Here is a 22,285-nt window from a genome sequence, read left to right on the forward strand (position 1 = left end):
AGGAGTCAGAGAGAGAGAGAGACAGACAGAGAGGGTCCAGCAGCCTTTCTTTTCTCTCTCTCTCTCTCTCTCTCACACACACACACACACTAACACCTGCATTAAACCCAAACTAGAGAGAATAGCTGAGCTGGGGAAACTGGCCACTCCCCATTCATTTAAAACTTGAAAGCCTCTTTACCAAGGCAGTATCTGTTAGATATAAACAAATTGTCCCTAAAATCCACCCAAACTCAGATTTTTCAGAACCTGTGTCATTTACAACCTCACTGAAAAAACAACTCCAAGTGCAAGGTTACCTCAGATTACAAAGGGATCTTGATCAGATGGGCCAATGGGCTGAGGAGTGGCAGATGGAGTTTAATTCAGATAAATGCGAGGTGCTGCATTTTGGGAAAGCGAAACTTAGCAGGACTTATACACTTAATGGTAAGGTCCTCGGGAGTGTTGCTGAACAAAGAGACTTTGGAGTACAGGTTCATAGCTCAGTGAAAGTAGAGTCACAGGTAGATAGGATAGTGAAGAAGGCATTTGGTATGCTTTCCTTTATTGGTCAGAGCATTGAGTGTAGGGGTTGGGAGGTCATGTTGCGGCTGTACAGAACATCGGTTAGGCCACCAATTCTGGTCTCCTTCCCATTGGAAAGATGTTGTGAAACTTGAAAGAGTTCAGAAAAGATTTACAAGGATGTTGCCAGGGTTGGAGGATTTGAGCTATACGGAGAGGCTGAATAGGCTGGGGCAGTTTTCCCTGGAGCATCGGAGGCTTAGAGGTTTATAAAATCATGAGGGACATGGATAGTTTAAATAGACAAAATATTTCCCCTTGGTTGGGGTGTCCAGACCTAGTGGTCATAGGTTTAGGATGAGAGGGGTATGACATAAAAGGGACCTAAGGGGCAACTGTTTCACGCAGAGGGTGGTACGTGTATAGAATGAGCTGCCAGAGGAAGTGGTGGAGGCTGGTACAATTGCAACATTTAAAAGGCATCTGGATGGGTATATGAATAGGAAGGGTTTGGAGGGATATGGGCCAGGTGTTGGCAGGTGGGACTAGATTAGTTTGGGATATCTGGTTGGCATGGACGATTTGTACCAAAGTGTCTGTTTCTGTGCTGTACATCTTTATGACTATGACTCTGACAACGTAAGTTGAAAAGTGTGGTGCTGGAAAATCACAGCAGGCCAGGCAGCATCCGAGGAGCAGGAGAATCGACGTTTCAGGCATAAGCCCTTCTTCAGGATTCCTGAACCAGGATTCCAGCACCACACTTTTCAACTCTGGTCTCCAGCATCTGCAGTCCTCACTTTCTCCTCTATGACAACATAACCTTGTTAAAGGAACAGCTTTGTCAGACCGTGTGAAAGGTAGTATTGGCTTTCTACCACAATCCATGTGGTGTAAGTACACCCCATGTGCTGTCATGAAGGACTTTGACCCAGCCACAGTACAAGAATGACTATACAGATCCAATTCAGGATAGCATGTGATTTGGAGGGAATTTACAGGAGGTGGTGTGCCCATGCATTTGCTGCTCTCACCCTTCTAGGTGGTAGACATTGTAGGTTTTGAATGTAGTTTTGAAGGAGGCTTGGTGAATTACTGTAGTGCATCTTGTCAATGGTGCTGGAGAAACTAACTGTTGATACAGTCATAGAGTCATACAGCAAGATAACACTCCCTTCGGTCCAACCCCAGTCATAATCCCAAACTAAATTAGTTCCATCTGCCTGTGTTTGGCCCATATCACCGCAAGCATTTCTTATTCATGTACTTATCCAAATGTCTTTTAAACATTGTAACTGTACCTGCATCAATCACTTCATCTGGAAGTTCATTACAGACATTAATCACACTGTGTAAAAAGGTAACCCCTCATATCTTTTTAACACCTTTCTCCTTTCACTTTAAGAAATGACTCCTAGTCTTGAAATCCTCTACCCAAGGAAAAGGACAATTCTGCCATTCACCTTATCTATAAACTCATGATTTTATCAACCTCTGTAAGTTCACTTCTCAACCTTCTACCCTCCAGTAATAAATGTCCCAACCTATCCAGTGTCTCCTTATGCCTCAAACCCTCCATTTCCAGCAACATCCTGGCAACATCAGGTGGCACAGTGGTTAGCACTGCTGCCGCACAGCGCCAGGGGTTCAATTCCTGCCTCAGGCAAATGTCTGTGTGGACTTTGCACATTCTCCCTGTGTCTGTGTGGGTTTCCTCTGGGAGCTCGGGTTTCCTCTGGGAGCTCTGGTTTCCTCCCACAGTCCAAAGATGTGCAAATTAGGTGAATTGGCCATGCTAAATTGTCCGTAGTGTTAGGTGCATTAGTCAGGGGTAAACAAAGGGAAATGGGGTCTGGGTAGGTTGCTCTTCAGAGCGTCGGTGTGGAGTTGTTGGACCAAAGGGCCTGTTTCGACACTGTAGGGAATCTAATCTAAATTTCTTCTGAACCCTCTCCAGCTGAATAATATCCTTCTTATAACAGGATGACCAGACCTGGACTCAGTAGACCAGTAGAGGTATTATCAACATCCTCAGTGGCTCTGTGGTTAGCACCACAGCCTCAGAGCCCCAGGGACTCAGGTTTGATTCCAGTCTCAAGCAACTGTCTCTTTGTAGTTTACACGTTCTCCCTGTGTCTGCATAGGATTCCTCCGGGTGCTCCTGTTTTGTCCCACAATCCAAAGATGTGCAGGTTAGGTAAATTAGCCATGCTAAATTGCCCATAGTTTAGGGATGTGTCAGTTAGATACATTAGTCAAGGATAAATGTAGGGTAATAGAATGGGGAATGGGTCTGGGTGGGTTAATCGTTGGTATGGACATGTTGGGCCAAATGGCCTGTTTCCACACTGTAGGGATTCTATCCTGTTTAAGGACCTCATTTTTAGGCGTGCCCAGTGTTGCTCCTGGCATTTTGGGATTCTGGGTACTCCAAGATGGAAGATGGGAAAAAGTTGTGGCTGTAACAGCTGCTTCTTTTTTGAGTTATTTTAGGCGTTGGAGATTTCCTCGAATTCCAGGAGCAGCAAATACTGTTTTATATGCTGTTGCATTATTTTGGAACTTTGGAGAAAAAAAGTTAAAACAACAGCACTTTTAAAAGGGAGAAGGACAGACAATAGACAGCACATGGTCAGTGAAGGAGAGAGAAAAATAAACCCACACTGCTAACTGACAGCAGTGAATCTGCGCGGTTACTGCCTTTGCTGTTTGAATTCATGTATCTTTGGACATTGGAGTGCATCTAGGAAAACCTAACAAACAGCAAAATTCACAACTGATCTTGGAAGAACTTGTGTGGGAGAACTCACAGCACAGGAACAGATAAGTGCAACTTTTTTTAGTGTAGCCTTGCTGTAAATAGGGACCTAAGGGGCAACTTCTTCACGCAGAGGGTGGTACGTGTATGGAATGAGCTGCCAGAGGAAGTGATGGAGGCTGGTAGAATCGCATTATTTAAAAGGCATCTGGATGGGTATATGAATAGTAAGGGTTTAGAGGGATATGGGACAAGTGTGGGAAAATGGGACTAGATTAGATTAGGATATCTAGTCAGCATGGACAAGTTGGGCCGAAGGGTCTGTTTCCATGCTGTACATCTCTATGATTCCTGCATGTTTCACTGAATCAAGACTGATCTCCCTGTGAGATGGTAAAAATGGATTAGGGGAATATGTTGGGCATGGATTAAAGACACCAATGAGTTAAATTCTCCTGCTGATCTCACACGCAATGCCATACAAATATCCAGTTTTAAATTGGTAGATCTGTTTGAAATTTATCCCATTTAGTAACAAATGCTCATGACACTCAGTTTGGATTCTGCCAGGACCAGTCAGTTCCTGATCTCTTTAGATCCTTGATCCAAATATAGACACAAGAGCGGAGGTGTGAACGACTGCCCTTGACATAGAGGCAAACCCTTGAGCCAGTGTGAAGTCAAGCTGTTCTCGCAAGACTGGTGTCAATGGGAATCAGGGGAAATCTCTTCACTGGGTAGAATCACACATAGCACAAAGGAAAATGGTTGTGGTTATTGGACATCAGTCCTCTCAGAACCAAGACATCTCTGCAGGAGTTCCTCAGGATAGGCCTAAGTCTATCAGTTGCTTCATTCCAGTTGCTTCATTCATAACACCCCCACCATCATAAGGGGAAATATGGGGATGTTCACAATGTTCAGCACCATTTGTGACTTCTCCAGATCATTACATTACATTACATTACATTACAGTGTGGAAACAGGCCCTTCGGCCCAACAAGTCCACACCGACCCGCCGAAGCGAAACCCACCCATACCCCTACATTTACCCCTTATCTAACACTACGGGCAATTTAGTATGGCCAATTCACCTGACCCTGCACATCTTTGTGACTGTGGGAGGAAACCGGAGCACCCGGAGGAAACCCACGCAGACACGGGGAGAACGTGCAAACTCCACACAGTCAGTCGCCTGAGGCGGGAATTGAACCCGGGTCTCTGGCGCTGTGAGGCAGCAGTGCTAACCACTGTGCCACCGTGCCACCGTGCCGCCCCAAAGATGATCATGGCTGATCATCTTCCGTGTTTTATCTGTAAAACCTCCATCTCTTTATTCTGTATCATAAAAAATCTGGGGACTGAAATGACAAAGAACTGCGTTTAAAATACAGTACATTGTTTTAACAAGAGAGTTGCAGTTTTGAAAAGCAAGAATCATATAAACAAGTTTGAACAAGCCAGTAAATGCAGAGTCGCAGATGATTTGGAGCTGAGGAGATATGCTGATGCAGTTTTTGTTAGCAACAATAAGTTAATTGGTCTGTGGATTAGTGACCCATTATTAATGATGGAGACTTTTTTACTTACCAACAATTGTGTGATTGGTTCTCAGGTAACTGAATAGCTCGAAGCTGGAAACAAGTTATAGAGAAAGAGAGAGAGAGAGAGAGAGATGTTCAGTTCTTCCCCAGTTCAGACTCAGTCTCCTTGTTCTCTGCAGTCAAAATTGTAAACCTGAAGAAAACTGATTTACCTTTCCTGCAACTATTGTTGTTAGCTGTGACTTTTAACAGCTGGAGAAAGATGATTGAAGAGATGCACTGGACAGCAGAAGAGTCACAAGGATCATTTCAACCACAGAACCTGGGAATAAAACCAACTGAACAGCTGTTCCAGATTTCTGGTCCTCTGCCATCATCTATTTTACCATTTGATTGTGTGTTTATAAGAGGGGGAGTTTATAAGGGAATTAAAGTTTATTTTATTGTTAGTTGTATGTGTTGATGGCTCAAGTCTAATTACTTGTAATAAATAGTGATTATTATTCTGTGCAGAAACATGATCCCTACTTCCTATCAACTTGGATCTGAAAGTCAGGTAAATTGGGGAACTTTCCATTCCTTATAAAACCTTTAATGTTTGTGTCAATTTCAAGGGCTTGATTTCCAGTTCGCTACCCAGTGAATGGCAATATGTGTATACCATATATAGAGCTGGAAATGTGTTGCTGGAAAAGCGCAGCAGGTCAGGCAGCATCCAGGGAACAGGAGAATCGACGTTTCGGGCATAAGCCTGAAGAAGGGCTTATGCCCGAAACGTCGATTCTCCTGTTCCCTGGATGCTGCCTGACCTGCTGCGCTTTTCCAGCAACACATTTCCAGCTCTGATCTCCAGCATCTGCAGACCTCACTTTCTCCTCAAAGACTATATCATATATATGCCACACTATGCTTTCCTCATATCAAATAAAAGCAAAATACGTCAGACACTGGAAATCTGAAATAAACCATAAACTTCTGAAGAAACCCAGCAGGTCTTGCAATGTCTGTGGAGAATGAAACAGATTCAAGTGTAGTATAACTCTTCTCGATCCTCATGCCACTTCATGTCATAGGTAACTTGAAATCCATCAATCTCTGTGGCCTCCCCACACTGCCAGGGGGAAACATCCTTTCTGCAACTACTGTCTTTTACATTTAGAAATTTCTAAGTTTCTATGAGGTCACTTCTCATTCTTCTAAACTCCAGAAATTATAGGCCCAGTGTCTCCAAACTCTTCTGAAAAATCAGTCCCATCATCCCAGGAATCAGTCTGGTGAACCTCCACTGCATGACCACTCTGGCAAGTTATCTCCTAGAGTCATACAGCACAGAAGCAGACCCTTTGGTACAACCAGTCCATGCTGACCATGTTCCCAAACTAAACTAGTCCCTCATGCCTGCACTTGGTCCATATCCCTCTAAACCTTTCCTATTCATTAACTTATCTAAATGCATCCATCATTTTTTCTGGCAGTTTGTTCCACACGTGATCCACTCTCCATGTAAAAATATTGCCCCTCATGTCCTTTTTAAACCTTTTTCCTCTAACCTTAAAAATATGCCCCCAGTGTTCAACTCCTTCACCTTAGGGAAAAATACCTTTGTCATTCACCTTACCTATGCCCCTCGTGATTTCATAAACCTCAATAAGGTCACCCCTCAACTCCTACATTCCAGTGACAAAGGTCTCAGCCATCCAGTCTATTTTTATATCTCAAACTCTCCATTCCCAGCAACATCCTAGTAAATATTTCCTGAACTATGTTGTGGTTCTGTTCGCCGAGCTGGAAGTTTTTGTTGCAAACGTTTCGTCCCCTGGCTAGGCGACATCATCAGTGCTTGGGAGCCTCCTGTGAAGCGCTTCTTTGATGTTTCCTCCGGTGTTTATAGTGGTCTGTCCCTGCCGCTTCCGGTTGTCAGTTTCAGCTGTCCGCTGTAGTGGTTGGTATATTGGGTCCAGGTCGATGTGTTTGTTGATGGAGTTTGTGGATGAATGCCATGCCTCTAGGAATTCCCTGGCTGTTCTCTGTCTGGCTTGCCCTATGATAGTAGTGTTGTCCCAGTCGAATTCATGTTGCTTGTTGTCTGCGTGTGTGGCTACTAAGGATAGCTGGTCGTGTCGTTTCGTCGCTAGTTGATGTTCATGTATGCGGATTGTTAGCTGTCTTCCTGTTTGTCCTATGCAGTGTTTAGTGCAGTCCTTGCATGGTATTTTGTACACTACATTCGTCTTGCTCATGTTGGGTATCGGGTCCTTCGTTCTGGTGAGTTGTTGTCTAAGCGTGGCTGTTGGTTTGTGTGCCGTTATGAGTCCTAGGGGTCGCAGTAGTCTGGCTGTCAGTTCTGAGATGCTCCTGATGTATGGTAGCACAACAACGAGCACCCGAGCTACAAATTTTCGCACAAACTTTGAATTCCTGAATTATCTCCAGATTAATAATATCCTTCATATAACAGGGCAACCAGAACTGCACACAGTGCTCCAGAAATGGCTTCATCAACATCCTGTAAACATCAACATGATGTCCCAATGGGATACTCAATGGTCTGAGCAATGAAGGTAAGCTGGGGTTCAACCTGGAAAAGTGTGAAGTGATTCATTTTGCAAGGTCAAATTTGAATGCAGAATTAAAGGCAGGATTCTTGAGGTCCATGTTCATAGATCTCTCAAAGTTACCACCCAAGTTGATAGGGTTGTTGAGAAGGCGTATGGTGTGTTGGCTTTCATTAGCGGGAGGATTGAGTTTAAGAGCTGTGAGGGTTATGTTGGAGCTCTATAAAGCCCTAGTTATGCCACACTTAGAATATTGCGTTCAGTTCTGGTTGCCTCATCATAGGAAGGATGTGAAAGCTTCAGAGAGGATGCAACAGAGATTTACCAGGATGCTGCCTAGACTGGAGGATACATCTTATGAAAAAAGGTTGAGGGAGCCAGGGCTTTTCTCATTTGAGCAAAGAAGGATGAGAGGTGACTTGATAGAGGTGTACAAGATGATGAGAGGCACAGATAGAGTGGATAGACAGAGACTTTTTCCCATGGCGGAAATGTCTATCATGAGGGGGCATAAATCTCCATTACATCCTCTCTGAAGCTTTCACATCCTTCCTATAATGAGGCAAGGTGATTGGAGGAAGGTGTCAGAGGTAGGTTCTTTACACAGTGAGTGGTTGGTGCGTGGAATGCACTGCTAGCAGTGGTAGTAGAGTCAGATACATTAGGGACATTTAAGCGACTCTTGGATAGGCACATAAAAGATAGTACAATGAAGGATATGTTGGTTAGTCTGATCTTAGAGTAGGATAAAAGGTTGGCACAACATCGAGGGCTGAAGGGCCGTACTGTACTGTATTCTTCTATGTTCTCAGCATGCTAAACATCTTCTGAACCACATTGTCTATCTCTGAGCAAATGTCAAAGAATTATGTACTTGAACTCTATTCTACAATTCTACTCACACTCCTACCATTAATTGTACAAGTCCTGCCCTTGTTTGTTTTACCAAAACATTTATCCAAATTTATCCAAATTAAACTCCATCTGCACTCCTCAGCCCATTGACTCAATTGATCAAGATCTCTTTGTAATCTTAGATAACCTTCTTCATTGTCCACTCTACCACCAATTTTGGTTTCATCGGCAGACGTATTAACCACATCTCCTATATTGTCATCTAATAATTTACATACATGACAAACAAAAGTGGACCCACTATCAATCCCCACGCAACAACATGGGTCACAGGCCTCCAAACCAAAAAACAACCCTCCACCACTACCCTCTGCCTCCTAATATCAAACCAATTTTGTATCCGATTTGCAAGCTCACCCTGAATCCCACTTGATATAACTTTAATAATTTGTCTACCATTTGTCAATGGCTTTGTTAACGTCCGAGTAAACAATGTCTACCACTCTGCCTTCATCAATCTTCTTGGGTACTTCATTGAAAAACTCAATCAAGTTTGGGAGACACTATTTACCTCTCGCAAAGCTATGCTGACTATCCCTAATCAATGAGGAGAAAGTGAGGTCTGCAGATGCTGGAGATAAGAGATGGAAATGTGTTGCTGGAAAAGCGCAGCAGGTCAGGCAGCATCTAGGGAACAGTAGAATCGACGTTTCGGGTTTCCCTAATCAATCCTCACATCTCCAAATACAGGTAAATCCCATCTTTTTTCAATCCTCTGGTTTTACATTCATCATCTGCATCTTATCTAGGTAGTCGGATAAACTGTTCTCACAGAATAGAATAGAATGACGTGGCACAGCGGCTAGCACTGCTGCCTCACAGTGCCAGAGACTCGGGTTCAATTCCCTCCTCAGGCACCTGTCTTGTGTGGAATTTGCACATTTTCCCCGTGTCTGCGTGGGTTTCCTCCCACAGTCCAAAGATGTGCAGGTTAGGTGAATTGGCCATGCTAAATTGCCCGTAGTGTTAGGTCAATTAGTCAGAGGGAAATGGGTCTGGGTGGGTTACTCTTCGGAGGGTTGATGTGGACTGGTTGGCCCAAAGAGCCTGTTACCACACTATAGGGAATCTAATCTAATCTTTATTGTAACAGATACCCCAGTAACAGAAGTAGGATTGAGACTTAGAGGGTATACATTTGAGTCAATGGGAAAGGAAGCAATGGAGAGGAGTTGGTCACACAGCCACCAGAAAGGATCCAGAATGCACTATCTGTTGGAGGCAAACTCTTTCGGGCATTCAAACGGATCTGAGTCAAAAGGAAGAATGTAAAAGGTTTCGAGGAGAAAGGCGCTATGTCAATTGCTCATTCGGGGAAGAAGCGCGCGCGCACACGCGCGTTGGACCTTCTTGCAGTCACAAGCGTTAGGCTGCGGTTCAGACATCCGAACACAAGGCGGCTCCCACATTGGGAGGTCCACCATTAAATAGACCACCTTGTCCTACCCGTTCGTTAGTAGGTCCGAGGCAAGCGGCCTGATTGGTCGAAGGCTGTCGCGTGACATACGCCGTGGCGTGATATAAAAAGCGCTGTCGGGCCGGTTATCGGCCTTTTTCGGAGCGATCGAGTGTGTGGGAAGGTGTGTGTGTGGGGGGAAGGAAGTTGGGTGGCTGTAGGAGAGCGGGCTACGGAAGGGAGAATTGAGTGTGATAATCATATTTTGTCATTCCTCCCTTTATTGATGAGAGGGGATGGAAACTGTGCGGTTTAACCTCATGCAGGTCCCGAACATATCGTTTTCGTTCTGTCTAACCCTGGTCACTGGGTATCGGACGGTGACGTCCATGATGCCGGGTCCTAGCGGCCTCGCGCCGGCCGCGTGCTCCGATTGGCGGGTGTTCTCCCCCCCCCCCCCCCGGCCGCGTGCTCCGATTGGCGGGTGTTCTCCCCCCCCCCCCCCCCCCCCGGCCGCGTGCTCCGATTGGCGGGTGTTCTCCCCCCCCCCCCCCCCCCGGCCGCGTGCTCCGATTGGCGGGTGTTCTCCCCCCCCCCCCCCCCCCCCGGCCGCGTGCTCCGATTGGCGGGTGTTCTCCCCCCCCCCCCCCCCCCGGCCGCGTGCTCCGATTGGCGGGTGCCTTCCCCCCCCCCCCGGCCGCGTGCTCCGATTGGCGGGTGCCTTCCCCCCCCCCCCCGGCCGCGTGCTCCGATTGGCGGGTGTCTTCCCCCCCCCCCCGGCCGCGTGCTCCGATTGGCGGGTGTCTTCCCCCCCCCCCCGGCCGCGTGCTCCGATTGGCGGGTGTCTTCCCCCCCCCCCCCCGGCCGCGTGCTCCGATTGGCGGGTGTCTTCCCCCCCCCCCCCCCGGCCGCGTGCTCCGATTGGCGGGTGTCTTCCCCCCCCCCCCCGGCCGCGTGCTCCGATTGGCGGGTGTCTCCCCCCCCCCCCCCGGCCGCGTGCTCCGATTGGCGGGTGTCTCCCCCCCCCCCCCCGGCCGCGTGCTCCGATTGGCGGGTGTCTTCACCCCCCCCCCCCCCCGGCCGCGTGCTCCGATTGGCGGGTGTCTTCACCCCCCCCCCCCCCCCGGCCGCGTGCTCCGATTGGCGGGTGTCTTCCCCCCCCCCCCCCCCCCCGGCCGCGTGCTCCGATTGGCGGGTGTCTTCCCCCCCCCCCCCCGGCCGCGTGCTCCGATTGGCGGGTGTCTTCCCCCCCCCGGCCGCGTGCTCCGATTGGCGGGTGTCTTCCCCCCCCCCCCGGCCGCGTGCTCCGATTGGCGGGTGTCTTCCCCCCCCCCCCCGGCCGCGTGCTCCGATTGGCGGGTGTCTTCCCCCCCCCCGGCCGCGTGCTCCGATTGGCGGGTGTCTTCCCCCCCCCCCCCCGGCCGCGTGCTCCGATTGGCGGGTGTCTTCCCCCCCCCCCCCCGGCCGCGTGCTCCGATTGGCGGGTGTCTTCCCCCCCCCCCGGCCGCGTGCTCCGATTGGCGGGTGTCTTCCCCCCCCCCCCCCCCGGCCGCGTGCTCCGATTGGCGGGTGTCTTCCCCCCCCCCCCCGGCCGCGTGCTCCGATTGGCGGGTGTCTTCCCCCCCCCCCGGCCGCGTGCTCCGATTGGCGGGTGTCTTCCCCCCCCCCCCGGCCGCGTGCTCCGATTGGCGGGTGTCTTCCCCCCCCCCCCCGGCCGCGTGCTCCGATTGGCGGGTGTCTTCCCCCCCCCCCCCGGCCGCGTGCTCCGATTGGCGGGTGTCTTCCCCCCCCCCCGGCCGCGTGCTCCGATTGGCGGGTGTCTTCCCCCCCCCCCCCGGCCGCGTGCTCCGATTGGCGGGTGTTCCCCCTCCCCCCGGCCGCGTGCTCCGGACGATGAGGGGTAAAAGTTTTGGACTTTGTAATCTCAAAACCAAAGTTTATAGAGACCTTCATTGAGCAGCTTCGTCGCTGCAGGCAGCATCGCAGATTCTTGTTTGCCTCCCTTTAAAACCCAGTTTGTTCCCTTTCAGAATCCAACACCATGGAGCCGGAAACAGTGACTGTGTTTGTGGGTGTGTTGCCCATGAGGACTGGGGTAAACGACAGGTATGTGTTGTGAATCCTCCAGGTGTGCAACCAGTGGAGTGCTATGCAGTTTTGCTGTCCTTATATGTTGGGAGGAGCTGGTGTTTGACTAGGGTGGGCAAAACTAAAAACATGCAATGCCAGGATATAGTCCAACAGATTTATTTGGAAGCATTAATCGTGACACTAATCTTTGTTATAAATTGTCCTGTAGTCCTGATTCACTGCTAGTGGATGAAGGAACACGGCTTTGAAAACTCCAAATAAATCCAAATAAATGTTCTCCTTTACAGGCAATTCTCCTATAATGCAGTAGTTCTCGTGCAACTCGGTGTATTAGAAAATTGTGCATATAAGTAATTAGGCTAATGGGCAAAGCAGGGTTAGGGGTGAGCCACAAAATATCAGTAAAAATCAAAACAATAGTTAGCCTAACAAATGATAGTGTAGCCTAAGTAAATGTTTCAAAGCATATATTTTAATGTGAACTTAACCCTTGAATACTAAGGTTACTGACTACAGCATTATCTTAAATGAAATACTTCACCTGAAAGCATGCAGGCTAACCACATGATGCTGATGTGCAGGTCAGGGTTCTTCTCAGGTTTGAAATAAAGTTACTTACAAATGTAGTCTACAGTTTCTAGTTTCAAGGTTTGCAGAGCTGATTGCATTCCTGTTTGCTGTTCAGCTGGTGCCAGGATTTATAGAATTAGTGACAAAAGTAAATTTCTAACCATCAAGAGCATAGCTCCTTGAAAGTAGAGGTGCAGGTAGATAGGATAGTGAAGGTATTTTGTATGATTTCCTTATTGGTCAGAGCATTTGAGTACAGGAGTTGGGAGGTCATGTTGTGGCTGTACAGGATATTGATTATTCCACTTTTGGAATATTGCATGCAATTCTGGTCTCCTTCCTATTGGAAGCATGCTATGAAACTTGAAAGGGTTTAGAAAAATTTACAAGGATGCTGCTAGGGTTGGAGAATTTGAGCTATAGGGAGAGGCTGAATAGGCAGGCCCTGTTTTCACTGGAGCATCAAAGGCTGAGGGGTGACCTCATGAGTGGCATGAATAGGACAGTTCTTTCTCTGCAGTGGGGGTGTTAGTCCAGATCTAGGGGGCATAGGTTTAGGATGAGGGGAAAGATTAGATTAGATTACTTAGTGTGGAAACAGGCCCTTCGGCCCAACAAGTCCACACCGACCCACCGAAGCGCAACCCACCCATACCCCTACATTTACCTCTTTAACCTAACACTACGGACAATTTAGCATGGCCAATTCACCTGACCTGCACATCTTTGCACTGTGGGAGGAAACGGGAGCACCCGGAGGAAACCCACGCAGACACGGGGAGAATGTGCAAACTCCACACAGTCAGTCGCCTGAGGCGGGAATTGAACCCGGGTCTACAGCCGCTGTGAGGCAGCAGTGCTAACCACTGTGCCACTGTGCTGCCCACAGATATAGAATGGACCTAAGGGGCAACATTCTCTGAGGGTGCAGTATGGATTGAGCTGCCAGAGGAAGTGGTGGAGGCTAATACAATTGCATTATTTAAAAGGCATCTGGGTGGCTATATGAATAGGAAAGGTTTGGAGGGATATGGGCTGAGTAGTGGCAAATTAGACTAGAGCAGATTGGGATATCTGGCTGGCATGGGCAAGTTGGGCTGAAGAGTCTTTCCATGCTGGACTCTCTGGACCTTGTGCAGTTGGTTTCAGAGACTGCAGAGCACCTGACAAAGGATGATATTGAAGCTGGAATCACCATGTCGCCTGCTGTAAAACTGATTGTGGGTTTCAGCTTCGGATCCTGCTGCATGTTCCAATTGGCTTGCTGGGTTTCTACAGTGTTAAGATTGGCTGGCAGGATTCCATTTTTCTCAATGCAAGGTAAAGCAGGTCAGGTCTGTTTGTGACCTGTCTCTTCCTGAGACTTGCTACATTAACGCTGAGGGGTAAAGTTTGTGACCTTGTCATCTCTAAAGGCAAGGTTTATAGGGCCCTTCATACAACTGCTTTGTGGCTGCTGGCACCATTGTCGATTCTTGTTTCTCTCCCTTTAAAACCCAGTTTGTTCCCTCCCAGGGTCCAACACAGTGGAACCAGCAGCAGTGACCTTGTGGATATGTTGTCAATGTGGACTGTAATAAACAGGTACGTGTTGAGAATTCTCCTAGTTGCTTTTGTCAACACTTGGAGTTACATGTGCAATTTTGCTCTCCTTACAGGTAGTTCTCCTATAATGTATTTGTGTTCCCATGTGATTCGCTGTTATAGGAAATTGTGCAATATAAATGGGGCCTATGGGAAAAGCAGGGTTAGGAATGAAATATCAAAAGTATCGGTAAAAATAAAGTTGACCCAGCATGACTGCACAGTTGTAAGTGATTATTTCAATTTTATTTTAATGTAAACTTAACATTTGAATACTAAAGTTACTGATAACATATACCTTTCATGAAATGCTTCACCAGAAAGCTCACAGGCTAACTGACAACATGATACTGATGTATAAATCGGGGTTATCCTCAGGTTTGAAATAGTTACTTCTAACAGTCTATAATCTCCTGTTTCAAGGCTTGCAGTGATGATTGCATTCATGTTTTAGCTGAACATACTGAAGTTGCATTCTGAAAATAGGATCCTGAGGCTGTTTTGATCAACTGGTGCCTGGGTTTGTAAAATTATTCAATTAGAATCTTTTGTCCTATTATGTGGACCTTGTGCAGTCGGTTTCAGAGACTGATGTGCAGAGCTCTTGCTGATGGATGATGTAGGAGCTGGAGTAGACCATATGGCTTGTGTAGTCTGCTATCAAACTGAGGGTTTGAGCTTCAATTTCCTGTCCCTACCTTCATTCTTGTCACCCATGTGACCTTGGTGATAGCAAATCTGCATTCTGGAGTAGACAAATTCCAAAGATTCACACTTTCAAGTAATTTCCTTGTCTAATTCGAAATTTAAAATCATAGTGCTAGCTTTGAGTGCTGCTCCTTCAGGTGGTTGTCACCCACTTGGACAGTCAGGGGTTGTCTGCCCTGGTCCAACATGGGCTCCTCCACATCATGACAATCCTAAATTGCCAGCTTTTGTAAAACTTGATGGTTGACTGCTGGAAACAATAGTACTCAGCATGCACCTTCAAAATTTTGTATGAAGTTGCCTCATCTAGATTGTAAAGAATGTATGTGTAATTTAGTGAGCATTGGAAGGGATACAAAAATCTGAATTTAGAGACCAAACTTTTGTTGCTCAGATGTAATCTCAATTGTACAATTGCAGCAAGGTCAGTTATCTTCAGTTTTCTGTCCCTTCACTCATGGCCAATGATAAATTTGAGCTGGTGGATACTTGTAGTACTTGCCCACTTGAAATCACTGGCCTCCGTCACTTATATTTCCACTTCTCATGAGGCACCTTGTGACAAATCATAGGTTACTTCCTGCAAACGTGAAAAATTCCTTTTTGGGCCTGCTGTCTGCTTATCTGTTAACATTCTTGTAAACCAGTTCTGTACCCCTCAGTGTCCACGCAATCCAGTGATTGGAACTCTACTAATTTTAGTAATTCTTGTGCTCTGATCTTTGCAGAATTATATGCTTTATCTTTATTACTGGCTTAGTAATTTTAAAATTGCTAACACTTCAGAACTGAGCAGTGGGTCCTCCCTTTAGAGTACCCATTTTTTATTGGAATTGTCTGTTCTATTTATCCTGAAATATCCCCTTAATGTCTCACTGCATCTCAGTTGTTACAGCAGCTATCTCTGCTTTCATGTGCTCATAATTGTCCCTATTTGCATTTAAGGTACTAATCTTGAAACCACACTCTCCCTCAAGCAATGTTAAGTTCAATCACATGATTGCTGCCTAGATGCATTTCACTAAACATTAATTCTATCTTTGCATAATATCAAATGCAATAAACCTGCTCTCTGGCGTCATGCTCCTTACTTGACTACCTTTGCTCATTTGACTTTTGTTATGCAGATGAATTCTCCATAATAGTCACCTTTCTGGCAACCTTCCATTGTTCCTTACATTCTAATCATTCAGAAGTATGTGAATAGTTAATTGGCAGCAGCTTCTGACTTGGACAGTTCTCTTGTAGGGCTTTTAGCTCCATCTGAGAGCCTTTGGATTTTTAGAAAAGATGTGAGAAATGTAGTAAGGTGAAGCTTTTGATTGTACTTGGGCTTTTCTTCAGTTGTCAAAAACAAGTGTCTTTGTTGCAGGGTGATGTCCAGCGAAAATGTGAAGCCAGATATGCTTGGACGCACTTCAAAACTGTTAACAAGAAATGTTTGAGGAAATTACTATTTGATGAAAATACAGCTTTATTGGTGGCAGATCTCTACAAAAGCTCTTGAGGTGAGCTATTGGATTGCATGGGCAAAGTTAATTGTTATTTAACACCAAGAAATGCTAGATGTTCAGGGTGCTGCAGAGATTTCTAGAAACAAGGGATTTGCAATGGAGCAAAGCAGAATTTGTGGTCAAAGCCAGAAATGTTCTTTATGTTGCAGACTTTTTGGGAACTTAATGAGCTGAACACATGCAAAGAATGCACAAAGTGAGTTCAACTGATTGAGCCACTTGCAAAAGTTAACTTGGAGGACTGCAGAAAAAAGTTATTGTTTAGCAATGAAACCAAGTGATTAGATTAGATTAGATTACTTAGTGTGGAAACAGGCCCTTCGGCCCAACAAGTCCACACCGACCCGCCGAAGCGCAACCCACCCATACCCCTACCTTTACCCCTTTAACCTAACACTACGGGCAATTTAGCATGGCCAATTCACCTGACCCGCACATCTTTGGACTGTGGGAGGAAACCGGAGCACCCGGAGGAAACCCACGCAGACACGGGGAGAATGTGCAAACTCCACACAGTCAGTCGCCTGAGTCGGGAATTGAACCCGGGTCTACAGGCGCTGCGAGGCAGCAGTGCTAACCACTGGGCCACCGTGCCGCCCTCAAATGTCCCACTTGGCTCATGACTGACCATCTGTGGTCTAGAGGCAAACTGCATCTTAGTTAGGATGTGTCCAACTTGGTTCCAGAATCCCTGCAGTGCAAGTCTGAGATGGATTTACCTACTGTGGAAATTGAACATCTTTTGGGGACTGAGACATTTGGAACCAACCAGTTGTGAGTTTAAGATTTCTGGTTTGGTTTACGGTCTATACTGTCCTCACATTGCAATACCTTGTGGTGATTCCTATCTCCAACAGATTTTAAGCAAAGCTTGATTCTCAATCTGAACAAGTGAACATGATGGCACAACTTCTGATGTGACATCAAATACTGTCCTCTCCTCTCTGGTCCAGGAACTTGCCACATACATTTGGGATACAACCTTCAGCCTCCAAGACTCATTTCCCAGGACCCCAACACCACCTCTTCACCATGGACATCAGTCCCTTGTACACCTCCATCCACCATAATGAGGGTCTCCAAGCCCTCTTTCTTCCCCTCCTGCCAGTACCCTTCAGTGACATTCATTCATTTGGCTGAACTGGTCCTCACCCTTAATTTCTCCTTTGAATCTTCCCACTTTCTCCAGGTGAATGGGGTAGCTATGGGCACCCATATGGGTTCCAGCTATGCCTGTCTGTGCAGCAGTCCATCTCTTATATTGGCACCATTCCCCACCTTTTCCTCCACTACATTAACTGTATTGGTGCAATTTCGTACTCCCACAAGGAGGTTGAACAGTTCATCAACTTCAACACTTTCCACTCTGACCTTAAGTTCACCTGGACCATCTGACACCTCCCCCTCCTTTCTGGAGCCTTCCATCTCCAACAGTGACTGACTTGCATTGATTTCTACAAACCCACTGATTCTCACAGCTACCCAGACTGCACTTGGTCCCATCCTGCCTCCTGTAAAAATTGCTATCTCTAACTCCCAATTCCTCTGCATCTGCTCCACTGCAGAAGATACTGGCTGGCCGCCTTCTTTAAAGATGGCAATTTCTCCTCCCATGTGGTCAATGATGCCCACCAGTACATCTCATCCACTTCCTGCACCTTTGCCCTCAAACCCCAACCCTCCAACTGCAGCAAGGAAAGAATGCCCCCAGTCCTCACCTTACACCCCACCAATTTCTGTGTACATCACATCATTCACTGCCTACAAACAGATCCCACCATGAGATTTTCCTCCCCACCCCTATTTGCTTTCCATAAAGACAGTTCCCTCCATGACTCCTTCATCACTTCCCCTTCCCCCATCTTATCCCAGTTCCAACCTTCAAATGCAGCACCACCCTCATGACCTGTCCTACTTGTCTTGTCTTCCTTCTCACCTATCCACTCCACCCTACTCTCTGACCTATCACTATTACCTTCACCTTCATCTACCCATTGTGCACTCAGCTGCCTTCCCCAGCCCCACCCTCCTCTCATTTGTCACCACCCCCTCAGTGCTCATTCCTGATGAAGGACTTTTGCCTGAAACATCAATTCTCCTGCTCCTTGATGCGGCCTGACTTGCTGTGCTTTTCCAGCACCACACTCTGATTGCCAGCATATGCAATCCTCACTTTTGCCCATGTCAAACACTGCAAAGTATATGCCCATGTGATTCTGTAGACAAGCTGAGTGAGTGACCTGAATTTAAGGTCTCTAGACATGAATAGCATAATAACCCTTCATTGTATTTGGTGGAATTGGATGTACAAACTGATTCTAGTGTAAATGAGGAAACAATATATCATTTTGTACACTTAGTAAATCTGTTCCCATTTTGTTTTTAGCTTCATATTCTTATGATCCTTGTAGAAACCAGTTTCTGTAAAAGGATGGATTTCCTGACAATCAGTGAAAATAAACTGATGGACAAGATTACACTTAATACATGTTTACTGTCACAATTAAAGTCAGCAATGAGCTAACAGACAACTGATACAACAGACTAAATGGTAAGTTCTACATTTACTGACAACCAAAACAGTCTTGTGAAACATTGGCAGGTTTTTAGCCTTAATATGTTTAAAGGAATCCAAGTCACTCCGTGTTTCAGACATTCAACTTCTGCCACACCAGGTTGAGCCTTCCAGTGTCCTTCAGCAATCCTGAGGTCTTAACTTTAGTAAAGGCAAAATTTTCTTGTATCTCTTGAAGCATGAAGAATCATACTGCTTTTCTCAAAAGTACTGCCAGGTATACAGTTCCATTCTGAAGATGGGCTTGTGTAGGCTGTTCAAAACTTGTATATTTTGTGTGGTAGAAGCATATGTATTATGAAGTGCATTTAAGATAGTAAACTGTACTCTAATTTTTACCCCACCTCCTACTGTAGGTTGGAGGGTTGAGAAAAGATTAAAGTTAAGCTGTTAACTAATCAGGATCAGAACAAGCATTTGCTGAGGGGGAAACCTTAGAACATAGAAGAATACAGCGCAGTACAGGCCCTTCGGCCCTCGATGTTGCGCCGATCCAAGCCCACCTAACCTACACTAGCCCACTATCCTCCATATGCCTATCCAATGACCATAATGAGGGAGAGTCCACCACTGCTACTGGCAGGGCATTCCATGAACTCACGACTCGCTGAGTAAAGAACCTACCCCTAACATCTGTCCTATACCTACCCCCCCCCTTAATTTAAAGCTATGCCCCCTTGTAATAGCTGACTCCATACGTGGAAAAAGATTCTCACTGTCGACCCTATCTAAACCCCTAATCATCATATACACCTCTATCAAGTCACCCCTAAACCTTCTTTTCTCCAAAGAAAACAACCCCAAGTGCCTCAGCCTTTCCTCATACGATCTTCCTACCATACCAGGCAACATCCTGGTAAACCTCCTCTGCACCTGTTCCAGTGCCTCCACATCCTTCCTATAGTATGGCGACCAAAACTGCACACAATACTCCAGATGTGGCCGCACCAGAGTCTTCTACAACTGCAACATGACCTCAGTACTCCGGAACTCAATTCCTCTACCAATAAAAGCCAGTACCCAATATGCCGCCTTCACCGCACTATTTACCTGGGTGGCAACTTTCAAAGATCTGTGTACATGGACACCAAGATCCCTCTGCTCATCCACACTACCAAGTATCCAACCGTTAGCCCAGTACCCCATCTTTTTATTACTCTTACCAAAGTGAATCACCTCACACTTAGCTACATTGAACTCTATAACTCCATAACTTATATCCTTTCAATACCTGGGGTATTTTGAATGAGTGGAATACACATGCAATTCTGATTTTGTTCCTATTTGAAGGATGTTGTGAAACTTGAAAAGATTTAAAGGATGTTGGTAGGGTTGGGAGGATTTGAGCTATAGGGAGAGGCTGAACAGGTGTGAAGTGTCAGATTGAGTGAACTTCAGTTTATAAAATCAAGGCATGGATAGGGCAACTAGACAAGGTCTTTTACCTGGGGTGGGGTAGTCCAGAACTAGAAAGCATAGGATTAGGGTGAAAAGAAAGATGAGACTTAAGGGCCACTTTTCCAGTGGTGCTAGTGTGGGATGGGCTGTCCTCGCCCTCCTCTAGCTTATCTCTCCACGCTCCAGGTACACTGCCTTTATTCCTGATGAAGGGCTCTTGCCTGAAACGTCTATTTCAAAGCTCCTTGGATGCTGCCTGAACTGCTGTGCTCTTCCAGCACCACTAATCCAGAACCTGATTTCCAGCATCTGCAGTCATTATTTTTACCCTGTCAGAGGAAGTGGTTGAGGCTAGTATAATTGCAACATTTAAAAGGCATCTGGATCCTATTTGAATAGGAAGGGTTTTGGAGGGATATTGGCCAGGTGCTGGCAGGTGAACATGTTGGACTGAAAGGTATGTTGCCATGATTTACATCTGACTCTTAAGAGTTGAAGGGTTAAATGCTGGTTTGAGCCAGCATTTGAAGTGTGGTACTAGAAAAGCACAGCAGGTCAGGCAGCATCATGACTAGGAGGATCAACATTTTAGGCATATGCCCATCCCTACTTGTCCAGGAGACATTTGAGTCACTTCATTGTTATGGGTCTGGAACTGCATGGAGGTTAAACCAGATAAGAGCAGGCAGGTTTCCTTGCCTAAAGGACAAGGAAATGATAATTAACAGTCATTACACAGCCCTCTAGAATTTATTGATTTCACACTTCACCATATGCTATAAAATATAAGTACCAGTGTTTCATCCACTAGTTTCCTTGGTGTTGAAGGGGATTTATTTCCTTGCCCACAGGGTCTAACAGGATGGAGTTAATGGGTTATGAATGAAATTACTATGGGGTGATAACCAGTAATATGGAGCTTGACTTCACCTGTAGCTGATAAATAACTGAGGAAGGTCAGTGCCCTAATTTGGGGAGAAGAGAGCATTTTATAAATTCCCAGCCTGTAGAGATGGATGCATTGATTTTATTTATTCCCTTTTGCAGGAATTAAATCAGAATAGTGCACCTTGCCATGAACCTGGCCATGGAATCCAGCAAGCTCTGGGTGGATGTGTCTGAATGATTTGTCCACTGGTAGGCAAAAAATGTGAGCCATTGGGGATGCTGCAAGTGATGTTCCCAAGTGGCAGGGAATTGAAAGACTGGTCAACCTGGAAAACTAAAAGCAAGCAAGCAACCAGAACTCATTATGCTATTTACACCACTTCCAATTTTTTTGGAAAAGAACCCCAAAGCCCAAAACATCAAGACTTGCCAGATCCTCTGCTACCTGACCTGTGCTCTTCCCTCACCACCCTTTTCAACTCTTGACTACTCTAGCATCTGCAGTCTGCACTTTCTCTGGTTTTCAGTAAGTTAAATCTTACTGATGAAAGATGAGTTGTGGACCAAACACTGCCTTTTGCTGGCAGGCGAAGCCACCTGGAGAAGAGAAGTCACTGAAAAACCAGTCTCAACAACCAATAGATTACAGCAAACTGCACAAGGGGATATTGTATTACCTTCCCAGATTTTTCCCTTCACCTGCACCACCAATGTTCTAGTGTCTAAGTGCAAGGATGGAGTTGAGGTGTTAACTAATTGTTTACTTGAAGCTAGAATCATCTTCTAAGTGGTAACCCTTGAGGACCAAAACTTGGTCTAAAAGATCAGTACAATGTATTCCACTATTAACCTGTGAAGCAGAAAAATAAAATGGATATGTGCAAATCACCAAGCCTTGGTAAAATCATTTTGAATTACTGGTAAAAGCCAGATATTGACTAGTTGTGGTAGGAAGCTGCTGTCAGGGGAGCAGGCCAATTAGTTTTTAAAATGTGCCTTCTCAATTTGTTTTAAATTCTCAAGGATCGGGTTCGCAGGAGAGTAGTCTGACACAGACCAGGAGAAAAGAACTGAGAGACGAGTTTGCTAGAATATAAGTATTTTATTCCCCGCAGTGTCGCCTCAACCAGGTCTCTTACTTACAACGGGTCTGGTTTATACTCGCTCTACATGTTACCGGAACTGGGAGCCGTCAGTTCTCGTAGAGCGGTTGCCAACAACCCACGCTCGGCGGTTAAACGTAACCCGGAGCAGACTCTACCGAACTGGGGACTTTCCCAGC

At 46.2% G+C, this 22,285-nt stretch overlaps 2 long non-coding RNA genes across 3 annotated transcripts; one reads left to right on the forward strand and one right to left on the reverse strand.

The window, feature by feature from the left end:
* Positions 1–4,855: 4,855 nt before the first annotated feature.
* Positions 4,856–10,123, reverse strand: LOC148150019 (uncharacterized). Its single transcript, XR_015757282.1, has 3 exons — positions 10,034–10,123; positions 5,022–5,131; positions 4,856–4,899 (listed from the first exon to the last, which is right to left on the reverse strand). It is a non-coding gene; the product is annotated as an uncharacterized LOC148150019 (long non-coding RNA).
* LOC122550165 (uncharacterized) lies at positions 9,845–21,891 on the forward strand. Of its 2 annotated transcripts, none has more exons than XR_015757281.1 (6): positions 9,845–9,859; positions 11,706–11,781; positions 13,837–13,920; positions 16,001–16,136; positions 18,529–18,693; positions 21,163–21,891. It is a non-coding gene; the product is annotated as an uncharacterized LOC122550165 (long non-coding RNA). The 2 variants fall into 2 exon arrangements; XR_006311756.2 differs by having other exon boundaries at positions 13,852–13,920.
* The last annotated feature ends 394 nt before the right edge of the window (positions 21,892–22,285 follow it).

This window comes from Chiloscyllium plagiosum, unplaced genomic scaffold (assembly GCF_037043375.1).
Source record: "Chiloscyllium plagiosum isolate Xiang-an unplaced genomic scaffold, Cpla_swu_hap1 HiC_scaffold_5, whole genome shotgun sequence".
Classification (NCBI taxonomy): Eukaryota; Metazoa; Chordata; class Chondrichthyes; order Orectolobiformes; family Hemiscylliidae; genus Chiloscyllium; species Chiloscyllium plagiosum.